This window comes from Stegodyphus dumicola, chromosome X1 (assembly GCF_044657685.1).
Source record: "Stegodyphus dumicola isolate Sdum_Otavi_A_Nest chromosome X1, ASM4465768v1".
In the NCBI taxonomy this organism is placed as follows: domain Eukaryota; kingdom Metazoa; phylum Arthropoda; class Arachnida; order Araneae; family Eresidae; genus Stegodyphus; species Stegodyphus dumicola.
In genome coordinates this window covers 65,172,054-65,177,639 of record NC_140780.1, presented here as the reverse complement: position 1 = coordinate 65,177,639, position 5,586 = coordinate 65,172,054, and the positions used below count along the sequence as shown (strand labels likewise).

General features: G+C 35.9%; 1 non-coding gene across 1 annotated transcript; it reads left to right on the top strand.

Moving 5' to 3' along the window:
- Window positions 1-1,187: 1,187 nt before the first annotated feature.
- Window positions 1,188-1,261, top strand: TRNAA-GGC (transfer RNA alanine (anticodon GGC)). The gene has a single exon. It is a non-coding gene; the product is annotated as a tRNA-Ala (tRNA).
- Window positions 1,262-5,586: the final 4,325 nt, after the last annotated feature.

The window sequence follows — 5,586 nt, the reverse complement described above, 5'->3', positions numbered from 1 at the left end:
TGCATTATTATTGCAAATAGTTGAATATCCACGCTGGTTAAGTTTTGAGCCAATTTCGTGTTAACTTATCTACGTAGCCTTTGGCTACTAGCTTATTTAAATTAAATTTTAGATTTGACGTACTATTACTTTAAATTATCTCGTCACAAGTGGTTGGCTGAATTGTAAGCACCAAGTGTGCCTTCTGTTCTTATTTAGTTTTAAATAAAGGATCTTTCATACCCTTCTCAATTTTCAGTTGTTACATTAGACTTAGCAACAATTCGCTGCCAGTCCATTTGAAGTTTGGTTTAAACTTTATGATACCAGAGAAAATTACTAAACTTTAACTTTATAAACTCTTTATTGGAAAATTATATTGACCATGCGTATTTTGATGTATATTGTCCTTATTGATTTGTAAAGCATTAATTTAGTTTCTAAAAATATATTACGCCTTAAATCTCTAAAAGATGAAAAGAGTGTAGAGTACACAATGTTCTGAATTTTCACAATGAGAGAGCGAGAGAGATTAGTTCTCGACTGCTTGTCCCAGCAGTCACTTGGACGGATGTTATTTCGGCCCTATAGCTAGTGAACCGAAAGTTAAAGTGACCTTAAAAGGTTTATTTTAGCTAGCAAATTATTTTTGTGTTAAATTTTCCCTATCAGTTCTATTTCTCCATCATTTATCCATTTATAATGCAAATTAGGTTGAGTTTAAATATCAAAAGAATGATTAATTTAGGGACAGTGATTTAGTGAATTAAGTAATTTAGTAATTTAGGGGTTTTGTGAATAGTTTCTTGTATTTTGTAGCAATTAAGTCTGGAAGTCGAAGACAGCTGGAACTATGTTGATTAGCATTTCGCTTTACTGTTGTATTCTAAATATTTAAATATTGTTATTTTAGTTACCTTGCAAAAAACAGTCGCAATTTGCTAAATTTTAGTTTTAAGACGCACTCTTAATAAATTAGTTTTACTAAGACGTACTCTTAATAAAGTCTTTAATTAAAGTCTTACGTCTTTTCTCCTTGCCTCTCTCGCCTCTGTTCTAATCTTCTAGACACGAATTAATCGGAACAATGCTGAGGGAAGAATGGCTTTTAACAACACGTGAATATAGGTTAATTCAAAGCGCTTATCAACAATATCATGTTCAACAGCACATAAGAGTATAAGGTATTTCTCCCGCCTTCCTAGCATGCCTTCGTGGTGTAGTGGTTCTGCACGCTGGGCCGGCATTCCAGAGGCCCGTGGTTCGATTCCCGGCAAAGGCGTTGCTAATTTTTCATCTTGCCTGTTTCCAAAAAATACCTAATGTCTCTACAGTGGGGCCCGAACTAAAAGAGTGTTGGATGATGATTCTCCTCACCCAGGATTTGGCGATTGGGTTCCCTAAAAACCCCAGTCGCCCTTTAAAATGGGGAGTATATAAGGTATTTCTCCCGCCTTCCTAGCGTGCCTTCGTGGTGTAGTGGTTCTGTACGCTGCGCCGGTATTCCAGAGGTCCGTAGTTCGATTCCCGGCGAAGGCGATTATTAATTTTTCATCTTGCCTGCTTCCGGCCCACCAGCGGCCGAGCGGTAAAGTCGCTGAACACTGGTAGTTCTGTCCGAGGTTCGAATCCCGCGAACGGGCTGGCTGCATGGGCGTTTTCGTGGTTTTCCCCATGTGTAACGTGTATACGAGCCAGTTTCCCTTAGAAAGTCCTCCACGAAAGGCATCCCTCCCCTTAGGCAGATAGCCCTCGTGTGCTTTGCCATAATTAAATACACACCATCTTGCCTGCTTCCAAAAAATACCTAATGTCTCTACAAGAAGATTTTCCACCAGTCTCGGGTAATTGATTGATCACTCCTTTTTAATTTAAGTGACCTGACTTATTTTTGTCAGCACACGCTTTACTCTTATTAGCAATATTCTGTTTACTTCCATCTTAGCAATCGCAGCTTCTTCTATGCTTCCAAATGCCACGTTGACCCAAACCACTCAAATTTCGAAAACTGAATTTATCATTTCGATTCTGAGTAACCTTCCAGCCTGCATATTTTACTGCTAACTCAAAATACTCCTCCAACTTCTTTGGGGTACTTAACTTGACAAAATCATGAACTTGTGTAAAATATCTGGGGGCTGTGAAATGAGTATTTTACATCTCACCTTCAGGTACTTCCAGGCACCAGTGTGGCCCAAGAATGTTAATAAAACAGTTCTTATCATTAAATCGGGAGTTAATGTTTTTTGTGGATTATCATTCAGACTCTGTTGAGTTTTCGTTCCATTCATAAGAAATAAGCAATGCAATCAAAGGGATTTAAATATTTACAGATATTTACAACAATATTTATGATCAAATGAACAACAACTGTCGGTTGTAGAAAATAGTTCGAAGTCATTCTCTAGGAAAATATATTAATTGCATTTTCAAGAAGAGAAATTATTAACTGAATTAAGCATGATAAAAATGAACCAATTTTGAAAGAGTTATGATGAATAAAAGGTGGTTTGAATCCTTAAGTAGCAAAAAAAAAAAAAAATGAAGAGCCACGAAGTCTAAAATTAATCAGGAGTTATTTGCCTTGAGGTTTTAAATATAGTAGCGCATTTTGGTGAATATAATAAAAAGTGTAGTATTGGAGATAAAATTATTATACATACCTACAAAAATGCTTTCTTCTTTAAATTTAGTGCAATTTATGAAGCAGATCATCATTTGGAAAGATTACATGCACGGGAATAATTACGATTTCAAAATAGAAGCTGATTAAATATAACTTAACTAAGAATAAATGTATTTACTAATAAGTTTTCTCACTACATAAGTTTGCAAAATTGCTATGTACATTTTTCATTCTTTTATAGGCATTTGAAAACCCGAAAAGAATCGTTTTGAGAAAATATATAATTATAGTCCGATAATCTGGCATATTTGATAATGCAGCTTTTCTAATACCCTGAAAGCGTGCGATTATTGGATTTTTGCTGAATGCCCTTCAGTTATAGAAACTATTAACTGAATATCAGAACCTCTGTAGCATGTCAACTTCTTAATGACAAATTTGTCTTGTATCTAGATAGCACAAAACCCATTTTTCCTGATGAAATATACTGAAATTTTCGATCTGAGACGTTATCCGAAAAGCATAACATTTAATACTGATTTCTTTTAGTAGTAGTTGATCATTTTATTGGTTTGAGTTCGGATGATTCCATTACCTCGACCTCCACTGAAACAGTTTTAGATTTTTTTAATAAATTTATTTTAAGATATAAAGCCCGACTAAGAATTATTTTTGGTAATGGTCCAAAATTTATTAACCAATAATTGAGGATATGTGCACAAACCTTGATACTGAACATCGAAAAATAGCTTCATATCGGCCTCAGTCCAGTACTGAACAGTGTGTGATTCAAAATTTAGTTGAAATTATTAGCATATATGTTAAAAAGTATAATCAATGCTAGGATAACTATATAGAATAGCTGGCGTACACCTAGAGGACTGCAAAACATAATACTACAGGGAAAACACCGGATGAATAATTCTTGAGCAGGAAAATTATTTTACCATTAGATAAGCTTTTCTTTGTGTCCCCCCCCAAAAAAAAAACAAGAGCAAGTGTTTAATAAAAAAGGCTTTCGGAAACTCCTCGATGAGGCAATGTACAACTCACATAAACTTCTCTAAGCATGAATCGAGTTGCTATAAGAGAAGGAGTGGACAAAACTGTAAGGTAGAGAATAAATGCTGAAAATTAAATATTTCGTGTTTTTTCCATCATCAGAATAAAGTCAGTAAATTTTGAGCTAAATTTGAAGGCCGTTATTAAGGAGAACACTTACGTACAATTATTGCATATTAAAAAAGAGGGCGGTGGAGCAGAAGGCACCACAAATGTTGATAAAATTGTAAGGTATTTCTCCCGCTTTCTTAGCGAGCCTTCGTGTTGTAGTGGTCTGCATGCTCAGCGCGTAATTGAGAGGTCAGTGGTTCGATTCCCGGCAAGGGTGTTGCACATTTTTCACTTCTCTTGCTTCCAGAAAAAAATCCTAAAAAAAAATCCTATTAACTGAATATCAGAGTCTCTGCAGCATTTCAACTTCTCAATAAGAAATATAGCTTTGTCTTGTATCTAGATAACATAAAACCCATTTTTGTCTTGTATCTAGATAGCACAAAATCCCTTTTTGTTTTGTATCTATATAGCACAAAATCCTTTTAGTTCGGGCGCTACTACAGTGGCGCCCGAACTAAAAGAGTGTTGGACGATGATTCTCCTCACCCAGGTTTTGGCGATTGGGTTCCCTTAAAAACCACAGTCCCCTTTTAAAAAGGCGAGTATATAAGGTATTTCTCCCGCCTTCTTAGCGAGCCTTCGTGGTGTAGCGGTCTGCACGCTTAGCGCGTAATTGAGAGGTCCGTGGTTTGATTCCCGTCGAGGGCGTCGCACATTTTTCACTTCTCTTGCTTCCAAAAAAAATTCGAATGTCTCTACAAAATTAAAATACTTTATGAAAGAGAAGGTATGATTTTGTTAAGTAATATCATAGCCACTCTCATTTAGTCTAGTTTTAAGAGGAGTAATTTGAGTAAAGTAATAGTTACAATATTCTGAATTTATCCTCTAGACGATTTGGCAAGTGATACTGTTGCCCAAACCATAAGATTATGAATTTATCTTTCACCTGACCTCTCAAATAGCTGCTTCTCATTGTACTGCTGTTCAGCATATCATAAGCTCCTTAACTCTGTAAGGTATTTCTCCCGCCTTTTTGGCGAGCCTTCGTGGTGTGCAGGCTGGACCGGTATTCCAGAGGTCCGTGGTTCGATTCCCGGCGAAGGCGTTTGCTCATTTTTCATGTCTCCAGCTTCCAAAAAATCCTAATGTCTCTACAACTCATTTAAAAAATTTAATCAATATGTCACTGCTTGGAAAAATTTTCTAGACGTTAGGTTTTTCTCAGAGCAGAAAACGTGAACAATCGGATATGCTGTCGCAGGGATTTGAAATACGGAACATCCGTTAGCTGGACGCGCTACCAGTTACACTACGAGAGCACGCACAAGGAATGCGATATTCCCTCTGCTATCCTTCATTTAAAGGGCTTTTGGGAAAAGGAGGGACCTAGCCTATAAAATCTAGCTGGTGACTTATTATATGACTAAAAATCCAGAATTATCGTTTACTACAATTTAGTTCGGTCGCTCCTGTAGGGGTATTAGGATTTTCTTTCAGCAGGATAAATGTGAAGAATCAACAGCTGGCGTTCGACATACGGGTTTTTCAGTTACTAATTCGACATGCTACCAATTATGCAACAACAGCACTCACAGAAGAACGCCATAATTCCTTATAAGTTGAGAGATTTTAAAGCAATAAATAAACTACTTAATAATTTATATCTTTCTTTATTTTTTCATGATTTATCTAATTGATATAATTTATAATGCTTTAAAATACTTTTACATATTACGAGTTGGGCATATTGCTATTTAAAATAATTTAAATTTTAATATGCCCAAGTAATAATTTTTGTGAACAATCGCAGTGCTATTATGTAAAGCATTTTTAATGAATGCCTATGTGGTGCAAGAATAAAC